The 22,488-nt window shown below is 47.1% G+C and overlaps 1 long non-coding RNA gene and 1 other non-coding gene across 2 annotated transcripts in view; both read right to left on the reverse strand.

Annotated features, from left to right (window-relative positions):
- Positions 1–22,488, reverse strand: part of LOC125961438 (uncharacterized) — an 88,655-nt gene that overhangs the window by 15,805 nt on the left and 50,362 nt on the right. The window lies entirely within an intron of this gene.
- On the reverse strand, positions 7,051–7,122 carry TRNAW-CCA (transfer RNA tryptophan (anticodon CCA)). Its single transcript has one exon. It is a non-coding gene; the product is annotated as a tRNA-Trp (tRNA).

Genomic DNA, 22,488 nt, shown 5'->3' on the forward strand with positions numbered 1-22,488 from the left:
TGGGGGTGGAAGAGTATGACCTGTTCTTTGTCACAAAAGCAAGCACTGTGGAATATTCTCCCTTCCACAGATTCAGAGGGAGGGGAATGTGGATGAGAACAGAAATGTGGAAAGAGGAAGATGAGACAGGGGGATGCTATACAAGGAGCCTACTTATGGATTTCCAAACATGGTACCTTACTGAGTTTCTCTACTTTGGGGCCTTCTCCTGACATGTGTCTGCTTCCCTTTTCTTTCATGCAGAGGCAACTAACCTTTTCATTCTCATCAAGGGTATTTCCTCCACTTGTCCCCACCTTCAACTCCACGTTTATTTCTGTAATTCTTAACTTTTTCTTCAACTCCAATGGTCAGATAATCCATGATCAACTTCTCTTTGTTGGCCTGTTATTGCTATGACTCCCTCCTTATTCACTGTTTTAGATGAGATAAACATAGACTTTCCAGCAATATATAGTCTGCTTCTTTGTATATCATTCAGCTCTACCCGAAAGCTCTGGAGAGAGATTTTGGGGTAGGCCTTCCCCTCTCTGGAATTGATTCCTACTCCCTGGGGCATCTCCCTCTACCTCTACTCCTAGGAGGCTTATTATTTTGCTTAGAACCCTTATAATTTAGCCTAAATCAACCTTCACAGCTGGAAGACCCTCCTCTGGAGTACTAAGGTCAGTCACTGGATTCCACACCGAAGCAAAAACAGGAGAGCACCGGGGCAGTGAACTGTGAGCTGCAGTCACACACCTGGTTCCGGACGGTGCACAAACTCTCATGAGACCCTCAAGCACAGAAGTGGCCATTAGCTGGCCTGTGAATAATGTAGCAGTAACTGCAAGCAGGGCTCCCACAGTTGCCTTATCTTTTCCTATTCATAAACACCAGGCAATTGATAGATGGGGCCCTTCCTTACGCATTAAGACCCTGAAAATATACAGGCCGGGATTCCCTTCCACGTTGAGTCGAACCCCAAATACAGGCAGGCCCCAAAACTCTGATAGAGCAAAGCACAGAAGGGGAATGAGTAAGACACGGACCCCATTCTTTTCTTTCTGTCCCCAAAGTTCAGAACCTTAAGAATCTAGGTGGAGCGACAAGATCTAAAGCTAATACCAACGAGAAGCACTCGCGCTCTCCACACCTCGGAAGCCGAGCCCTCGGTCCTCCGCACTCCCCTTCCCAGAATCCCTCGGTGTGCCACGCCCCCTTCAGGCTCCCGGACTCCATTTCCCAGAGCGCTTAGCGGCAACCTCGCTTCCGGGACTCCCCTTCGCTCAGAACAAGGCTCCCGAAGCCGGCTAGCTACCCAGCCGGAAATACCCCAAAGGAGTTCGCGGAGCTCCCGCGGTTGGGACGGGGACGCGGGCAGGGACCAGCCCTGACCCTGCCGAGGCCTGGACCTGAGAGCCCGGCCCGCGCTGTGGTGGGAGGCATTAGAGCCGCGCGCCCAACGGGCGGGTCGCGGAGGTCCGCGCCTCTAACCCGGTTTTCTCTTACCCCCGGACGCGCTGCGGACCCGGCTCCCGCCCCAGGGCTAGACTCCCGGCCGGGCTGCGCTCTGGGAGGGGCGGGAGGGGCGGACACAGTCGCCTTCCGGACCCACGGAGCTGCGGGGAGACAAAAGGCTCGAGCCCGAGGCTCCGTCTGGAGTCGCATCTGCGCACTTGGAGGCCACCGCGCCGGGTCCGGGGTCCCGGCGGAAGGACTCCACTTCCCAGAGGACTCGGGGGACATAGGTGCCTGTCCTGAGAGCGCCTGCAGAGCGAGGGGAGGGAACTGCGGGCCTTTCCTGTCGGCCTCGAAATGGAGATCATTCCCCACCTGATAGGTCTCTTTTCTGAATAAACTGAGAAGCTGTTGTTTAAAAGCTCAGAGTGATTTGAGTGTCTGATTATTCGTTGGGAGTGGGCGATGGGGACCTGTGACACATAGTCTTTTTCCTAGTATTTCTCATTCTTTCTTATAATAAAGCCTCAAATCTGGACACCGAGCGCTAGTGCTGATTTTGTTGAAAGCATTTTGGCTGATTTAGAAAGCATCGTCACGGGTGAGCAGCCGTTGTCCTAATAGGAGAGAGATAAAAGAAGCATGGTTAGGAATGAGTTCACAAGGAAAGTTAGATGTGAGAAAAAAGCAGGTAGGGAGGTTGGTTCTGAAGTGGAGGATTGTGCGGACCTAGGAACGTTAGTACTATACTGGGAGGGCCACTCCCTGGAGCCAAAGATCAACCAAGATAAAAGATACTTCTCCCCACAGTGTCAGAAACAGTCGGGGCTTCAGCTTCTAGTTCTTCACAGAAATCCAGGGAAACCCGTCTCATTTCTTTCTTTTTTTAAAAAAATAAATTTATTTTTATTTTTGGCTGCGTTGGGTCTTTGTTGCTGCGCGCGGGCTAAGCAGCAAGCGGGAGCTACTCTTCCTTGCGGTGCCCGGGCTTCTCATTGGGTGACTTCTCTTGTTGCAGAGCACGGGCTCTAGGCGCGGGCTTCAGTAGTTGTGGCACACGGGCTTAGTTGCTCTGTGGCATATGGGATCTTACCGGACCAGGGCTGGAACCCGTGTCCCCTGCATTGGCAGGCGGATTCGTAACCACTGCACCACCAGGGGAGCCTAAACCCAATGTATTTCAATTGCCGTTCTAGTCCAAAGTACCATAGTCACCTGAACAGTCTCCACATCTAATCTCCCTTTTCTTCAATCTGTGCTATTCAAAGCAGCCTAGATGAAGATTTAAAAATTAAATCTGTTTATGTCACTCTTCCTAGAACGCTTCAGTGGCTCCCTCTGCCCTGGAGTAAGGTGTAAACCCCTTAACACAGTTTACAAAACCCTGCATAATCTGGCTCTGCCAATCCTGAATTATCTGTGGCTACCTTCCTACCTTTCTCTATACTCAGATCACATGGGCTTTTTAGTATCTCACATCCCAAACTTTTGCTCTCCCTTAGTCTGCACATTCTGTTTAGAACATCTTCCTCTAGTTACCCTTCAGATTTCAGTTCAAGTGTCACTTCTTCAGAGAAGCCTTCCCTTCCCCTTCCTTCCCTTTAATTCAAATTAATTCTCTTGCAGAACTCTGTTCTTTCTCTCCACAGAATTGCCACAATTTATAATCATACATTTTTCTTCTATTATTTAGTGTACACAGACACACCAGAATGGGTGTCAACAGCTTGGAAGAAAATCCCAGAGACAATAGTGGAACATACTTAAGAATTGCTTTATTACAATATTCTTGGTGACAAGGAAAGTGATACTGGGTGAAAAAAACATGGGCACAGACAACATTGAGCGGAAAAATGATTCAGAATAGGATTCAGAGTGTGAAGAGTGTAGCAAGGCCTTAACCATTTTATTTTCCTCTTTGTGTGAGCACAAGAGTCATATCATTTTAAATGTTTGATTAAAACTATGTCTAAGTAAGTCTAAAAGGGATCTATTAATAACATGAAATAAAAGGTCAGAGTGATAATAAAATATTATGTCATAATTTAGTTGGCAGTGTTTTTTCTTTATTGGTGGCACAAAAAATAATGGTGCATCTTATAATTCCACAGTGTCTTAGAATCCATGGAATACGCCAGGTTGTTTACTACTGACTTTGTGAACTGTAAAATGAAAAATTCTGAAATAAATCATCTCTAGGACCTCTTCTTGTTCTGTTGTTCGGTGCTTCTCTGTGTTAAGGCCTGGATCTCAATGCTGATGGTGGGCAGACTCAGGGGACTTGGCTCTGCTTGTTAAATGCCATTATTCCTTTTTTTAAAAAAAATTGTGATCTTTTAAAAATTGAAGTATAGTTAATTTACAATGTTGTGTTAGTTTCAGGTGTACAGCAAAGTGGTTCAGTTATATATATATATATATCTTTAACACTTAAGTAAATTTTAATGGCATGGTAAATTGGCAAAGACAATTTTTATACCAGTTGGATGAAATACAGTGTAACCATTAATAATATGCAGTATCTACTCCTAGGTATTTTTCCCAGAGAAATAAAAAATATGCCCACATAACATCTTATAGTATGTGAATGTCCATAGCATCATTATTCACAGTAGCCAAAAACTGGAAACAACCCAAATGTCCATCAACTGATGAATATATGTATATAAAATGAGGTCCAAAAAATAAATAAATAATAAAAAAATAAAAAATAAAATGAGGTCCATCCATACAATGGAATATTATTAAGCAATGAGAAGGAATGAAGTAGTGACACAGGCTACAACATGGGTGAACCTTGAAAACATTAAGTGAAAACATCTAAGTAAGAGAAACCAGACCCAGAAGGTCACATATTGTGTAACTTCATTTATAGAAACATCCAGAATAGGCATATCTATGGAGACAGAAAGTAGATACATGAATGATTGCATAGGGCTGGACGGGACAGTGGGTGTGAGGAAATGGGTGGTGACTGCTAATGGGTAAAGGGTTGCTCTTGGTGGTTATAAAAATGTTCTAAAATCGATTGTGGTGATGACCGTACAAGTCCGTGAATATACCCAAAGCTGTTAATTGTACACTTTAAAAAGGTGAATTATATTGTATGTGAATTAGATCTCAATAGAGATGTTTTAAAAGACACATTAAATTTATAGGTAATATCTGTTAGTGTAGTATCACAGGGGAAATTGTTTTACATGAAGATTTTTACAAGAGAATGATGTGTAAGGACATATAGACAGAAAAATCCCAGTGAAGTTACACATTATGGCAAGAGTCTTGGTTTTCTCTGAGATGTTTGAATTTGGGTCATTTTAAGTTTTCTCATCACCATGTCCTGTATCGACAAATTTTCTATTAAAGAGCATATTTTACTGTTTAAAAGAAAAAAATAATGATTGCCTTCTTTTCAAAATAGGGCAAAATAAAACACTCTTCCTCATAGGTGTGACTCAAGTACATTCTTGTGTGAAGGGCTGGAGGAAGAGGGTCCCCACATCGTCTCTTCAGTCTCTGCTTTGTGTTTTGCTGGTCACGTGTCAGAATCTCTTCAGATAAATTATGAGACTGGGGCCTCCCTGAGAACCTGATCTATTTTATCCTCTGACCCGTCCCCAGCTCCTAGAAGGGTGCTTGGACATCCTAGAACATCATGTGTGTGTTATCCTGTCATGATTATGCAAATGTTTGGGAAATAAATTATTATGACCGCTCTTAGGGTCACTCTAAAGAGGAGAAAACCTTCAGAGGAGAAGCATCCCGCACAGACAGCGGATTCCCCGCGCAGCTCCCGTTTCTGTTTACAGAAGACCCGCACGGCCATTGCTGCAGGTCAGTAAGTTTCAGACATCTGGACGTACGGAAGGGAGGGAGGGAGGGTCAAGCACGACCGTCGCCAGGCAGGTGACATGGGGAGAGTCAGTCCTGCAGGTCACATCCAGGAATGTGAAGGAGGAGAGAGCACAGGTCTGGTCCCCAGGCCACTTTTGTGTCCTCGCAGTAGGACCGGCTCCAGCTATGGATCCAGGACGTTCCCAAAAGCGCACTCACCCCAAGTGAAGACGATTGACCTCAGCGTTGCCTTCCATGCGCTGCCCTCCCGCTTTCCCTGGGTAGGTAGAACTTCCCCCTGGCACCTACTGATCCTTAGGGAGCTCCTGTGACAAAGGGAACTCTCGCGGTCCCACCTCACGTTCCTCTGGCTTAGTGGCTGCAGGAACCTCGGTCTCGGAGAAGGGGCTGGACCACCAGCGCAGTTTGGAGGATGGCCAGAGCCTTGAAATCGCCAGGGATCGCGAGCTGCTTAAACAGGCGAAGGCAAGTGTTCTCCGAGCCCCTTCCCCTAACCCTGTCTTCCTTTACTTTTTCCACCTTTCCACCTTGCTTTCTGCACGCCCATGATGTAAAGACAAGAAGTGCAGAGAGAACCCCAAACCCTCTGGACGCATGGAGAGCAAACATTGAATTCTGCAAGGGAGAAGTGAGGAAGTTAGCATGTGATAAATATCCGAAACGGACCAGCATTTGTGGCTTCGTGGCACAAAGGTAGCGCATGTGTCTCTAGATCAGAAGGTTGAGGGTTCAAATCACTTTGGTATCCAAGTAGATATTACCCCTCAATTCTGAGATTTCACCAATCATCAACCTTTTAAAAAGGAGGCTTTTTTTTTTTTTTTTGCCTCGCTTCTTGTGGGATTTTAGCTCCCCGACCAGGGATTGAACCCAGGCCCTCTGCAGTGAGAGCGCGGAATCCTCACCACTGGACCTCCAAGGAACTCCCTAAAAGAGAATTATTTACCTATCTATTTATTTATTGAACTCAGCAAAGGACAGACTTTTAAATGGAAGGGGGTTGAGGCTGGCTTAATTAATTAAGTGAAAGCTTAATCCTGATAAGTCTGCAATCGTCCCCATTTCTGCCAGCCTGGGTTTTTCCTTTTTGAGGTCGTGACCACTGGTTTGTATGTGGAACTTGATCGTTTCATATCCCTCTAGGAGAGATGCATTTAAATGAATCCTAAGTGACAACGTGGTAAATGCCAGGGTAGCTTTCCACTCCCATAGAATTCAGGAACTCGGTCATCAACATAATAAATTTAGAATCAACTTCTTTAACCAAAAGCTCAGGGGCTTTTAACAGAGGAAGCTCAAATCATGAAGTCTGTTTGGTGGTGGCAGTTGAGGTGGGGAGGGGGACAGGGAAACCGACTTCATCTAGATGACTCAAATATCAACCCAGAGAGACTGTGCCATACCCTTCTGGGGACCCAGTAAAACTACGTCCACATCAGAGTGAATTCATTAACAAAGTCTCCTCATGCCGTTTTAATGTCCTATCTGAAGTCGTCTGATGTCCTACGTGAAGCTTAGTCCTGATAAGGAAAAGGATGGAACGACCTACATTTCGGCTCACCTGGGGTTTTCTTCCCTTTCAGATCATCCTTATCTTTCTGTTACGTGCCTGTCCATTGCTGAGTTGTTCACAAGAAGTTTCTCTGGACTAAAGAAAAGGAGAAAATCCACGCCTGGGAGCCCGCAGACAGACGCTTGTTTACTTTTGTTCACTACTGAATCTATCCCTTGGGGCAAGAGGAAAAGACACAACCTTGACCCCGACGTGATTTGAACACGCAACCTTCTGATCTGGAGTCAGACGCGCTACCGTTGCGCCACGAGGTCTTGGGAATGGCCCTATTTTTTATGCCTTAGAGGGACAATTTCTGTGGTTGTCAGGTGCAGCGTCCAGTATTTTTTTCTTTTACTGCTCTCACTACGGCTTGGGATTGACTGTGAGTTCTTTGTCCCTTTTATAACGAGGCTATTCAAAGCGAGACGTAAATGTAAATGAAGCAGGTGGGAAGCTGAGGACTCAGGGGATACTCGCCCTGGTAATTCGGGAACCCCACTTCCCCTATGGAGGTTTAAAGGAACGATGTTTGGGAAGAGACTGGAAAATAAGAAGCTCAGCTCACCGGGGAGGCAGGGTGAGGTGATCAGCTCTCCGGGTTCTCTTGTCCCAGGGCTTCTGCATGTGGAGCGCGGGGAGGATTTGCACGTGGGTCACACCTGCGGAGGAACACTATTTCCCTTTACCAAAAGGGCGCTTAGAAGGTTTTTTTTTTTTTTTTAAATAACATATTCAGGGGAGAGGGATAAATTAGGAGTTTGAGATTAACATATCCACACTACTATACATAAAATAAACAAGCACCTACTGTATAGCACAGGAAGCTATACTCAATATCTTGTCATAACCTATAATGGAAAAGAATCTAAAAAAGAATATATGTATTTATATATTTGTGTGTGTATATATATATATAACTGAATCACTTTGCTGTACACCTGAAACTAACACATTGTAAAACAACTGTATTTCCATAAAAATTTTTAAAAAACAAAAAAAATTTTAAGTAACATATTCATTGTAGAAATCTCATCAGACACAAAACAAAGCAAAAACCACTACAATAAGGAGTGCTGAGCGCCTGCAGGCACCCGGCTCTGTACATCTTGCCGCCTCACACGATCTTTCAGGTTAAAGAACAGAGGGGTGGGGGAGGGGAGATCAATGCTTTGTGGTTGCGCTGTTGAGGTGCCCAGGGATAACAGATTTCGCGCTTTGTTCTCTGGGCAGAGTAGAGTGGGGAGGAGCCGGCATCCGGGAGGTTCTGGACACAGGGAGTCGTGTGACAGCCAGAGTCCCCGACCTGGGCATCACAAAGACCTCCCGGATGAAGTAGAAGGCTGATCTCTCCATTTCCTTGCTGGCGTAACCCGGAACCTTCCATTTCCGAGTTTTCAGAACAGAATGATGACTTTGAGTTGGGAACAAAGAATAGTTTAGATATTCCCTCGTTTGTGTGTCACATCCTTAGGCAGTCGGACTAGCCTGGTTGAGGATGCTTTACACTGAAGACTCGAGGGCCTCTGGTTCTATACTGGGCTCCAGAAGGGCATCACTCTCCCCTCTCCACCCCCCCCCCCATATCCAGGCCTCCTCGAAGACGTTTAGAAGGGCCCATGTCATTTATAAAAGAACACCCACGGCAAGGCTTCCACTGTACGCCCCGCAGTGAATTTGCTGCAGTGGCTGAAGAACAGGCCGTCAGACTCCTCGGTATTTCTCAGAGGTTGGACGGACCCAGTTAAAGTTGCAACACGAAGAAAAATACTTGTTGTTTCAAGAATGTATTTTATTTTCAAATTATAGCAAGTGGTACTGGTGTCCCCTTATATTAGAGATATAGAGTTACTGGTTGTAAAGGATCTCTAGCTATATCTCCTACTAAGATATATAGAGAGGTAATATATATTATACCTATATGTATTTTTTCTTTTTAATGAGGATCGATTTAAAGATAACAGAACAGGGAATTCTCTGGCGGTTCAGTGGTTGAGACTCCGGGCTTCTACTGCAGGGGCCCCGGGTTCGATCCCTGGTCGGGGAACTAAGATCCCGTAAAGCCTCACGGCGCGGCCAGAAATAAAAATAAAATAAAACGTCCACCCTGCCCCCAAATTTCGCTGAAGCCGAAACTTCCAGATACATAGCCTAATCCTTGCCTACCCCAACTGGTTAATGGGATAGTCCAGGGGAAAAAGAAGGTTAAAACTACTAGGGTAGTAGTAAAACTTGAAGAAATGCACTGTTTGGAGTTTTATTTTGGAGGAACAATGCACAAGACTTATATTGGATTGTTCACGATGCAAGGAGATAAATGGTGAGGAAATGCCTCTGGAGTGTGGAATAGAGTAACTAGGTGAACAGTGGTACAATTTATTTAAAATGATGGGAAATCTTAGAATAAAGATAGAATGAGAGGAAAGAACAAGATTTTAATGTTGGATTTTTTTTTTTTTTTTTTTTTTTCCCGTACGCGGGCCTCTCACCGCGGAGAGGTGGCTCCGGACGCCCAGGCCCAGCGGCCATGGCCCACGGGCCCAGCCGCTCCGCGGCACGCGGGATCCTCCCGGACCGGGGCACGAACCCGCGTCCCCCGCATCGGCAGGCAGACTCTCAACCATTGCGCCACCAGGGAAGCCCTTGGATTATTTTTTAATATGCGATGTCTAGGAGGCATCCAAGTCAGAAAGTCAACTAGGCAGTTGTATACCTAATTCTGGCAGGAGGTAGAAATTTGAGGCTTATTACCAGAGTTGATATGCAAAGCCTTAGCAAAAGATGAGGTGACTCAATGTAAAGAAAGGACCCAGGATTGAACTATGACACACTTCAAACTTTAAAATTCAGGTAGGGGAATATTTGCTGGTGAAAATTTCTGCGAAGGAACATTAAGAGAGAGAGGAGGGACTTCCCTGGTGGCGCAGTGGTTAACAATCCACCTGCCAATGCAGGGGACACGGGCTCAAGCCCTGGTCCACGAAGATCCCATATGCTGTGGAGCAACTAAGCTCGTGTGCCACAACTACTGAGCCTGTGCTCTAGAGCCCGCGAGCCACAACTACTGAGCCTGCTCTCTAGAGCCCGCGAGCCACAACTACTGAAGCCCACGCGCCTACAGCCCGTGCTCCGCAACAAGAGGTACCACCACAATGAGAAGCCCGCGCACCACAACAAAGAGTAGCCCCTGCTCACCGCAACTAGAGAAAGCCTGTGCACAGCAACAAAGACCCGATGCAGCCAAAATATATATATATTTTTTTAAATAAAATTACTTAAAAAAAAAGAGAGAAGTAGGAATAAAAGGAGCTCAGCCAGGCATATTCTAAGGAGCCAAGAGGAGCATTTACTTGGACAGCTGCTAGAACGTCCAGTAAGATGGTAACTAGACTGTCCAGTGGATTTTCACTCTGGACGTCAATGGTGACCATGGCAAGACCAATGTTTTGGAATGATTTCGTGGGAGAAGTAAAAGTGTAGTGGAATAAAAAGTGACTGTTAGGTGAGAATTCTGAGAGTATGTTGACTAGCACTTTTTGAAATTTAGCTCCATTTGGAGTTTGGGATTAACAGATACAGACTACTATACATAAAACAGATAAACAACAAGGAACTGCTGTATAGCACAGGGAACCATATTCAATATGTTGTAATACCCTATAATGGAAAAGAATCTGAAAACGAATAGATGTATGTTTGTATAACTGAATCACTTGCTGCACACCTGAAACATTGTAAATCAACTCTACTTCGATTTAAAAAATTAGAAGTTTAACTCCAAAGTAACCCAGAGAAATAGGAGTCTTGAAGAGGGCAATGTGGCAAAATAGAACGTTTAAGATAGAAAAGCCTATGTTAGCATGCTGAAGAGAGGCTTAATTGAAAAGGTAGAATTTGAAGAGGCCGGAAAGAAAGATGTAACTAACAGAGCAAATCCCTTTCACAGTGGGACTGGATGCAATCTAAATCTTTTATTTCGGGTTTGGCTTTTCTAGCAAGAGAGAGGGGGACAGATGTCCTTCTATAATGCAGCAAAGAAGGATATAATGCAGCAAAGAAGGAAACCTATGCATATTATTTTATCGGGTGACGGGAGGACGATCCCTCTCTCGCCTAATGAGATCTATTTCTCAATGAATTATTAGGCAAGAGTATCAGGTGAAAGGAGGAATAGAAGCTAGAAGAACATAGAGGAGGTTGGTTATAGATGTCGGGGTTTTAGGGAAAATAATTTTATTAGAGAAACATTCATTTATTGATTTTCAGTACCCAAGTATCCACTCCGGCTCTCATCCCAGCCGCCGGCGCCGGAAGTCGGGGGGGGGGTGTCCCTCCCGCTGCCCTCTTTCCTATCCCTATCCCGGGGCGCCTGGCGGGGCGGGGAGGAGACTGTCCCCTGTGGACCCGAGTGGCCGGTGTTGAGAGTAGGGAGTAGGTTTGGTGGCGATGTGTCCTCCGCACCTGGCTGGGCTTGAAACGTTGACAGGTGCACAAAAGCCGCGCAGGGGCCGCCAAGGTGAAGGGCAGAGCGCTGGCGGGCGGAGGTGGGATCCCGGCCTCCCCGCCCTAATCCAGGCTGTCCAGGGCGCGCCGCTGCAGCATCGCTCACCACGCCCTGGAGGTGGAGAAGCGCCTGGTGTTAGGACCAGAAAGGTGATCAATCAACTCCGTGGAGGTCACGAGCGCCCCTGAAGTGCAAATCGGCGGTCATGCCTTGATGCAGGGCCTAGGGAGTGATAGAACCGTCTAGTAGCTGTCTCTCTAGCAGGAAATACGCGGGTGACTCCGATAAAGCGAATGATTAGAGGTCTCGGGGCCCAAAGGATCTCAACTAAGTCTCAGACTTCAAATGGGTAAAAAGCCCGGAGGATGCGAGTGAGGTGGGGGCCACTTTGACCAAGCCAGGACTGCGCTGGGGAGTGAACCCCAGGCAGGGTGAATGCACGAGATGCCGATGACTTCAGTCTCCAGAAACCGTGTCTGTGTACACCCATCACAGTGACCCTAGAAGTCAAATCGCTAAGGGGGTGGGTGAGTAAGGAGTTCTGCAAATGGATGGTGCGAGACCCTCGGTCTAATATGCTGCCCGTGGTTGCCCGAGAGAGACCGGAGTGGGCGGGGGAGTCACGGGGCGGGGCCTCTAGACACCAGCGCCGCCCAGGTGGCTTCTCAGCTGCAGTGCAGGGGAAACCACGGTGTGCGGCCAAACCACAGCCAATGCATAGGGCAGAATCAGCGAGAAAGATGACCGAATTGAGCTTGACTCTGGCCTAGCCAGGTGAAGAGACGTGAGGTGTCCCCTATGGCTGTCCTTTGTTTACTGACTCAGTTATGAGCAGGCGAGACTGGAGGGACTTTCCCTTCTGCCCATCATCCTGGCTGCGGTGGTCCGGCTCCACCCGCTGGGGACAGAGTGCCAGGTGCGGAGTTCGGATGTGGAGGGACACCTGTCAAGGGGCACCGCAGGTTCCCAAGACCTCTCAGGGAGGATGGAAACTTCCCCTGAAGCAGAAAGGGACCAGCTTGCTTGACCTTGATTTTCAGACTGAATAACGATGGATGGTGAACTCCCAGCCTCATGATCCTTCTGACTGTAGGGTTTTAAGCAGGGCTTGGAAAAGTTACCAGGGGGATGATTGGCTGGTCATCACTTTTGTGATCCTGGACCATAACTCACCCTGTCATCATGAGGCACAATTCACCAACCCTTGCATCATTCACCCAGTAGGAATAGAAAACATCAATCCAGAGACGTAAAGTCCAAGTTCATGGGTGATGGCAGAATGGACAACTGGAGTCCAGCTCTCCTGGCCCACAGTACAGCCCCATCTATCAATAATCCCAGGACAGCATTCCCAGTTTTTCAAAATGAAGTGAACTTTGCAGTCAGCAAACAACTGTGGAATCAAAGACTCCGCCTGGTGTTAGCAACTCGGAAAATTTAGGACTGTGGTTATCAGCTTCCAGTGAATCCTTGAACTTTCCTCAGAGACAATCAGCTCAAGTGCAAAGACCTATTAGTAGCCGTGGATGGGAAGGCATAAATCTCATTCCCCAATAACCACTAGGACCAATGTGCCTGAAATGCCTACTGAATTTCAGTCCAGAAAAGTTTTCAGCTTTTGACAGGTCTTTTTTTAAAAAATGATTTTTAATGGGTCTTTATAAGCACATTCAGTGTGGAGGCCCCTGTGCTTTACCACTTAGTAGGAGTGAACGAGCCCCTCTCATCCCCCTCCCAGCGATGAGATGGACCTGGAGCCTGGTGTCCACATCTACCCACACCCACCCAGTAAAAGGAACCCACATGTGGAGGTAGGTGCAGCTGTAGCCATTCAATGGATGTCGTGGGATTAGCAAGTTGTATGTGATATTCTGTAGGAAGCTTTGAGCCAGGATGGAAGGTTGTCAAGGCGGTTTAGTGTGGGTTCCTAGAATATCCCTGTTCTGATAGTTTTCTGGGGATGTTTTACGGTGGCCTAGGGGCTGTCTCTGGCTTAGTGTCACTTGACCTCATTTAGCTTGTGTTCCCAAATCCACTAGTTGACTTTAATCACTTAATTCAAATGCAGAAATTCTGAAAGCTGGAAGCTCTGATATAACCTCAGGCTTCTCTCCATCAAAGGACTTTCTTCAACTACCCCATCCCTCAGCTGTAGGTTTAACACGGTAGAGTTTCTGAGAAAAATCTGCCAGTCTGGGGCCAATCCAGTCCCTGACTTTTCCTAACACAGAAAACATTTCTAAGTGGAAACAATTTGGGAATCATTGATGTGGAGGCAGACATTTTACTTGGGGGGCGGGCAGTGTGTGCTAAACAGATTATTCTGGTATCTTAGAGTTCATAGTTCAAACACTGGGGTGGAAAGGTAAGGACCAAGGCCTAGTAGGGAATGTTTCTGACCCCATCAAATTCTGAATTAAGGGCCCTGAAGACCACTAGTACACTGCTGTACCATACATGCAGATTTTTATAATAAGTCTTCATGTTAAATGAGGCACTCACTCTCCCAGCTGTTTCCCATTGGGATGCTCAACATAAGATCACACACCTTATGACATCTTATGATCAAATGATTTCATTTGCCTCATCACCACTAAGAAGGGAACAAACATGAAGGAACACTGCAAGTGGCTCCTCTGAATTAAGAAATGTGGCACTGCCTTTACATCTGGGAGGGGAAGAAGCTGGGTGTGTCTTAGATGGGTTGGCTTTGAGGAGGGGCTTGCAGAAATAAAAAGGTAAACATTTTTGTTAACACTTTTCAATTGCCCCGACCTCTTGCCTACCCACGCAGATTTCCTGATGGAGAGCCCTTTGGGGACGAAGAGAGGGTTCAGAGGTCCAGGGTAAAACCTGGCTTTCAATTCTCATGAATTTATTAATTATTCACTCCACGGGGGCTGTATGATTGCAGTGGTCGCTAACGTTAGTCATTTTCAAGAGCAAACCCCACAACATTCCGTACTATCTCAGGGAGTAAGAGTCAATCCCTGAGTTTTCATGCTTCATTTCCTGCTGTCTTAGATCTCCTTCTTAGCAGTTATTCCTAAATCAGATCATCCCCAACATCATGGGCAATAAACATTAAAGGGCATTTTTCAAGGAAATGTTCTCCCCATCAATCTTTATTCTTGACACAGCACACCCAGCTGAAACTTCTGTCGCCTTCTATTTTTCGTTACCAAACACCACTCCAAGCTTAACTAAATAACTGTATTGCCTGTTGCCAAAATAGAAGTCAAATACAAAGTACAGAAACACCAACAAACCAGAAAAAAGAAAAAAGTTGTGTAATGAAGGCCGACGAATGACAAACGGGGAAAAATATACACTTATGAAAACAAAGCCTAATGAACAAGTTAAGAAACTAAGAAGGGGCTTGTTGAGGCTTGTTTACCGTCACCGGAGATACCACGCGCGCGGGGCGGGGCTTTCCGGGGGCGGGGCGTCCGGGGGTCCCGCCCAACGACTACCAGAATCTAAGCAGCCTTCCTGCTGGGTTTGTACGACCCCTGCTGCCGCCTGCCCCCTGGTGCTGGGGGATCCTGGGTTCGATGCGCTGTCCGCTTCCAGCTAGGGGTGTGATCCTGGAACAAGCCACCGTCTCTGAGCTCCAATAAATTCACCAATAAACTCTGGGACGTATCCTGACTCTCCTGGGCAGAGAATAGGTAGGATGCAGGAGGGGAAGGACCCTCCGCCGCAGGGGTCCTGGAGGCACTGCTCCGGGATGACTTCTCCAAGGGAGTCAGGTGGGGGTGGGGACACCACGTCCCATTGCGACGCGCCCCGAGCTTCAGTGGGGATTGGCCGGGCGGACGTGGGGTGGGCATAAAAGCCTGGTTGCCAGGGCCACAGACAGAGTCTTGGACCCCAGAGGAGGCGCCCTCGCTCCCACCGCTTCCTTCCAGCAGCCCTTTAAAGATGACTCTACCGAGGTGACCACTCAGACCCGCAGCTCTTCTTCTGAGTCTCAGGCATAGACTCTGGTCTCCCATTTCTCACCCATGGCTACCTTCTCTCCCCTTGAGGAAGCTGAGGAAAAAAGCAGAGAAACTCGGAGCTGAGCCCCGTTGGGTTTGGAAAGAAATACCCATATTTCAGTGCTTGTGGAGTTGTGGCAACAGTAAGCCACCACCAGAGTGAACACCGTGAGTTCAGTAATTCTCGCGTGACGGGAAATCTTCGAAAGCTTCAGGAACTCAGGCTGACAAGAGAAAGAGAAGTGAGTGTGGGAAGGTGCCGTGGGCAGTAAAATCTGTTTACAGAACACCAGAGGGCAAAAGAGAACCTCAGAAGGGAAGGATGCCAGGTATGTCTCAGAGCAGGTAGTTTTCAGTGTTGAAAAAGCTGCAGACCTCTTTCCAACCCAGAGGAGATGGGAGAGGTCAGGATGAACCTGGAGGAGGCTGAATCACGACAGGTGCTCACTGAATGGGGCACCAGCCAGAGAGGAAGATGTAGGTAGAACCTTGCAACAAACCAGAGCCCGAGCGAGCACCGTCATCGGGTTCTGGGTCTGCAGGAGGAGAAAAAGAACAGCTGCTGAGCAGTTAGCCTTGTTTGGTGCTGTTTTCTTCTCCATCAGAGCAGACAAACGAACACGTGAGTCCCCTCTAATGACTTCTCCACGGGGGAGTTGCCAGCACAAAGCTTGTCCCACCTGTGACATTAACACGTACCCCAGCCAGACGCTCAGGGAGCAGTGTGTCTTCCATGGGGTGAGATCCACACTCCTTGTGCTCCGTGGCTCCCCTCTGAGCTGTGGGAGGCATCCTTCCATCTGTCCAGGTACTGAGGGTGACAGGTTTCTGGCAATCTCTCAAATAATCTGGGTAATGGTTCATTACAGTCTTCTTGCTTTGAACAGGCTCCTCCCCCCATTGCCTTGGCATCCCACCAGATCCAGCTACCCTGAAACTTCACATCTCGTTGCATGGGGACCTCCACAAAACATGAAAGGAGGAAGGACCTCATAAAGTTTTCCCCAGTGTTTATTTATTTATTTTTTAAAATAAATTTATTTATTTATTTTTAGCTGCATTGGGTCTTTGCTGCGCGCGGGCTTTCTCTACTTGCGGTGAGCTGGGGCTACTCTTCGTTGCAGCAGGCAGGCTTTTCATTGCGGTGGCTTCTCTTGTGGCACAGCACGGGCTCTAGGAGCGCGGGCTTTGGTAGTTGTGGCACGTGGGCTCAGTAGTTGTGTCTCGTAGGCTCTAGACCGTAGGCTCAGTAGTTGTGGTGCATGGGCTTAGTTGCTCTGCGGCATGTGGGATCTTCCTGGACCAGGGCTCGAACCCATGTGCCCTGCATTGGCAGGCGGATTCTTAGCCACTGCGCCACCCGGGAAGTCCCTCCCCAGTGTTTAATAATGAAGATTTTGAAATCTAATGGATGGCTGAAAGAATTTTACAGTTGATACCTGTATCCTCCGAACATTCTATCATTAATATTTTAAGGTACTTTATCACATATCCATCTATCCATCCCCCATCCATCAACCCATCTTATTTTTATCGACTTCAAAGAAAATTGCAGACATCAGTAAACTGGTACATCAGTATGCCAGTACCTGTGTCTGCTTAGACCCAGGGAGTCCCTTCCGTCCTGGCTGCCTCCACCCTGTTCCTGACCTGCGTGGAGAAGCTGCAGGAAGCTCCCAGGTGAGGGAGACCCAGAGCAGCCAACGGCAGGCAGGTCGTGTTGCTGGACAGCAAGAAAAAAATTCTTTTAACTTTTTCCCACAGGAATGGGATCAGAGAGCTGGGGACAGATTGCGCTAACCAATGAGCCACTCGTCAGGGCTTGCTTTAGACCCTCATCGCTCCTATCCCCTCCCAGGACTTCACTTCCAATTACAAAACCCAATGAGTTTTTCCCCCCAATTTTTAAAATTGAAGTATAGTTGATTTCTAATATTGTGTTAGTTTCAGGTGTACTATATATATTCTTTTTCAGATTCTTTTCCATTATTGGTTATTACAACTATTGAATATAGTTCTCTGTGCTATACAGTAGGTCACTGTTGTTGATTTCATATATAGAGTGTGTATCTGTTAATCCCAAACTCCTAATTTATCCCTCTTCCCTGCTTTCTCCTTTGGTAACCATAAGATGATTTTCTATGTCTGTACAAAACTCAGTGGTTTTGAGAGAGGATCTACAGAGACCAGTGTGAACTGTTTGCAACTTTCTAGTAATCAGTCACTTGATAAGACTGCTTTGGGGGGCGGGGATGGGGGTTAGAGTGGCTTGAGAACACGACGATGACATGTTTGTGCCCAGAGCCATTTCTCAGCGTCTCAGTCCTTAAAAACAAAAGCTGCGCTCCTGAGTGGATTAGTCTCTGAACTGCTCCTCTAAGGCTGAGATGCTTCGGCTGTGAATGATGCCCCTGGCACCTTCCTCAGCTCTGCCCTATGGGGCCACAGGTACATCTAGGCTCCGTCTGCACTTCTCCTTGGACACTGATTCCTGCTTCTCCCAGGAGCTGCTGCCCATTCCTGGTGTCTGCAGTCCCTCCCAGCAGAGCCTCAGGTCTCTGTGCCCACAACCCCAGGCCACCCATCCAAGGGCCTCGCCCCCACGTGGGCTTCCTTTCTTGAGGCTCCAGTGTCTCTGTCCATTTGAGCATCTACGTTGTCATTCTGGGTCACCTCATTTGTGCAGGTGAAGGTAGGGGGACAGGGCTGCGCTGAGGCTTGTTTACTGTCACCATGGAAACTGCCTGTGGAGTTGGGAAGGGGTGGGGTCAGGGTCCTAGGAAGAGGAGGTCTCCCAGACTCGAAGGGTAATGCCAGGTAGTGCTTCTGCTGGCTTCCCTACTCAGGCTCGACCATGCGCCCTGGCCTCTCTGGAAATCTTCCAGCCCCAGGAGGAAGCGTGGCCCCGGGGAACACCGGATCTTCTCCCTTCCTCCGGACATCGTGATCACTGCTAGTCGCTGTCACTGAGCTGCTGCAATTTCTCTGGGAAATGAGGGACATCTCCCAGTTCTGCACAGGGGAGAGAGCAGGCAGGACCAGGAGACTAAGGCAGAAGCTGCAAGGGGCAGGATGTGGCGGGATAGGGCGCTGAGGGGCAGGGACAAGGACGGGGCAGTTCTAGAGGGCTTTCAACCGATGGAGTCAAGACGGGAGACGGGGAACAGAGAGTCCCATGGTGATATGGCGGAAGGCTTGACCTCCGATTGGTCAGGTTTGGGAAGGGCAACGATAAAAGCACAGGTGTAGGCCAGATGATACTGGACAGAGAGGGTCTGGGCGCAGAGAGACTGGTCTCTGGCTCTGGGCCTTCTGCTGATCCCTTCCTTCCAGAAGCTCTGTAAAGCTGACCCTGCTAAGGAATCTGTTCTTACCTCAATCCCGTATCCCGTTTTACAGGCCCAGACTCAGCTCTTGGCTTTCCTGCGCCCACTGTCCCCTCCTTCGCCTTGTCCCCCATTTCTGTCCAGGGCTGGGGCTGCTGCATCCCGCACTCGCATCTCTGGGGTCCAGCCTGACTCAGAAACAGGCTTTCTGTCGGGGTAACACCTGCAGCTCCCGGCCTCCTGTGCATATCCGTCTGGGGCCACCAGGGGGAGCTGCTGCGTCCTGGAAACCGGGCTGGGAATGGGGCGTTCAGGGAGATGATCCATTGTAGGGTTGAGACACTGGGTGTGTCGGTGCCTTGATGTGAAGCCCCGCAAGTAAGGGACAATCCCCTTTTCAGGAGAGGAAGGTGTCCCAATGGTGACTTCTGAGCCGCTGGAGAATACTTAATTTTTGAGATTAAATGAACAAAAAACAGCTCAAAAGTCATCCAGTCTGTGACAGTCATTCTCTTTGCTTTTATAGACTTTGCAAATGTGTATTGTTTCATGCAATCATTTTATATTAAGTGATATTGTAACACGTTAAAAAAAATCCAGTATTGTAGATAACTGTAAGTGAAGGAAATGAGGGTCACAGAGAGAGAGTAGAACAGAGAATGAGAAACTAGGTCTTAGAATAGTTTTGACAGGTGCAGAGAGGAAGCCTCTTGGATCCAGTGTTGGCTAAGAATCATCAGAACGTCAGGGCATGGCTAAGAAGAGAGTCCCAGGCATCAGAGGTGTGGAAAGTACAGACATTTCTGTTAAGGAAACCTGGTAAGATGGACTCAAGCTAATGGCTATGCTAGGGTGAGGGATGACTCTATCCTGTGCCAGAATTTCTTCAAGTTTTCCAGGAGTCTATTTTATTCTTAGGGACTTTACTCTCCTTAAAAAGAAGATGTCAACTGGCTGAACGTTGGAACCGCAGTTTGTTCAAAATACCTCCATAAAGGTAAGAAGTTTTTACAACATTGTCAGAATATTAACGGAAGTCAAAGAAGAAAAAATCTTTTGGGGAAAAAAACATGCAAAAGGCTCTCCAAAGGAAGTCATTCCATATAATGAAGAATGGGACGAAAATGAGTAAAGACAAGGAGGTGAAGTTATATAAAGAAATAATTCAAGAACCAGGAAAAAAAATACAGAGAACAGAGCCTTCCTACAAAACCCAGGCAGGTAACTCAGTAAGAAAACCATGGCTTCTATGTTGCAGCTCAACTTCTAGAGAGATGATACCGGCTACAGCCTGTGGCTGGTACTTGATGCATCTTTTTAAAGCCATTTTTAGAGCAGTTTTAGGTTTACAACAAAATTGAGAGGGAAGTACAGAGATTTGCAGTATAACTCCTCCCTCCACACGCATAGCCTCCCCCGTTATCAACATCACTCACCAGAATGGTACAGTTTTTACGAAGAATGAACCTACACTGACACATCATAAGCACCTAAAGTACATAGTTTATCTTCGAGTTCACTCGGTGTATATTCTATGGGTTGGGACAAATGTATAATGACATATATCCATCATTATAATATCATACAGAATACTTTCACTGCCCCTAAAATCCTCTGTGCTCTGCCTATTCATCTCTCCCCTCTCCCACCCATGGCAACCACTGATCTCTTTGTCTCCATAGTTTTGCCTTTTCCAGAATGCCATATGGTTGGAGTCACAGTATGTAGCCTTTTCAGATTGGCTTCTTTCCAATCTGCAAGAATACGCATTTAAGTTTCAGCCACGCACTTAAGTGTCTGCCATGTCTTTTCATAAGTCATATACATTTAATATGCATTTAAGTTTCCTCCATGTCTCTTTTTTGTTTTAACATCTTTATTAGAGTATAAGTCCTTCATATCTCTTCATAGCTTGATAGGTCATTTCTTCTTTTTTAAAAGTTGAAGCATAGTTGATTTACAATGTTGTGTTAGTTTCTGGTATACAGCAAAATGATGCAGTTATACGTATATACACATATTCTTTTTCACATTCTTTTCCATTATGGTTAATTACAGGATATTGAATATAGCTCCCTGTGCTATACATAGGACCTTGTTGTTTATCTATTTTATATATAGTCGTTTGTATCTACTAATCCAAAACTCCTAATTTATCCCTCCCCTACCCCTTTTGCCCTTTGGTAACCATAAGTTTATTTTCTATGTCTGTGTGTCTGTTTCTGTTTTGTAAATAAGTTCATTTATGGGAATTCCGTGGTGGTCCAGTGGTTAGGACTCTGCGCTTTCACTGCCAAGGGCCTGGGTTCCATCCCTGGTCAGGGAACCAAGATTCCAGAAGCCCCTTGGCATGGCCAAAAAAAAAAAGTTCATTTGTGTCATATTTTAGATTCCACATATAAGTGATATCATATGGTATTTGTCTTTCTTTTTCTGACTTACTTCACTTAGTATGATAATCTCTAGGTCCATCCATGTTGCTGCAAAAGGCATTTCATTCTTTTTTATGCTTGAGTAGTATTGCATTGTGTATACATATACCACATCTTCTTTATCCATTCACCTGTCAGTGGACATTTACATTGCTTCTATGTCTTGGATATTGTAAATTGTGTTGCAGTGAACATTGGAGTGCATGTATCTTTTTTTTTTTTTTTTTTTTTTTTTTTTGCGGTACGCGGGCCTCTCACTGCTGTGGCCTCTCCCGTTGCGGAGCACAGGCTCCGGACGCGCAGGCTCAGCGGCCATGGCTCACGGGCCCAGCTGCTCCGTGGCATGTGGGATCCTCCGGGGCACGAACCCGCGTCCCCTGCATCGGCAGGCGGACTCTCAACCACTGCGCCACCAGGGAAGCCCTATCTTTTTCTTTTTTAAAAAATATTTATTTATTTGGCTTCGTCGGGTCTTAGCTGCGGCACACAGGATCCTCCTTGCGGCATGTGGGATCCTCCGTTGCGGCACACAGGCTTAGTTGCCCGGTTGCATGTGGGATCTTAGCTCCCCAACCAGGGATGGAACCTGTGTCCCCCGCACTGGAAGGCAGATTCTCAACCACTGAACCACCAGGGAAGTCCCTGCATGTATCTTTTTCATGAGCTGTCTTTTCAATGGCAATCATCCCCTGATCATACCTGAATAATAATAAAACCTACATTTTAAAACATGGTCTAGCTTAATAGGTAGTCACTGGCCACATTAATAATTGAAATTAAATAACTTGGACTCAAAAGCCAGATGTTGCTGGTGGGTATTCAATTGTACAGTGCAGACACAGACCATTTCCACCACCACAGAACGCTGTATGGACAACGCTGGTCTAGTTGCTCCCATCTCAGAGATGGTCCTACCCTACCCACCCATCTTCTCCCAGGCCAGAAAACTGAGTGTCCTTGACCCCTTCCCACGACCACCTATCAAAACCAGTCCGTGCCCAAGCCCCAAGGATCCGCCTCCTGAATGTGTTTGTCCACTGCTCTCCACCGCTTCCCTTCTGTAAACAAGCCTATCTGCTCCCTCTGCCTGCCACCTCACCCACACCCATGGGGCTCACTCCACACCCCCACCAGCCTTTGCCACCCAATTTACAACCACTGCCTTTCTTCCGCTGGCTCTCCCTATCCTTCTCAGCTTTCTTTTTCTCCACTCATCACCATCAGACCTAACGGAGAGGTCACGGCCATTTCCCAAATAGCTCTCACTTTCTCTTCTTTGGAGCCCTAGGTGGATTTTTACTTCCGGGCTCCTTGGGCGGGTGAAGCCACGTGACAATTCTGGCCTATGAGTGTGCACGGAAGTACCGGTGAGCCCCCAGGCCTGGGTGTTGACAGG

This window comes from Orcinus orca, chromosome 16 (assembly GCF_937001465.1).
Source record: "Orcinus orca chromosome 16, mOrcOrc1.1, whole genome shotgun sequence".
Classification (NCBI taxonomy): Eukaryota; Metazoa; Chordata; class Mammalia; order Artiodactyla; family Delphinidae; genus Orcinus; species Orcinus orca.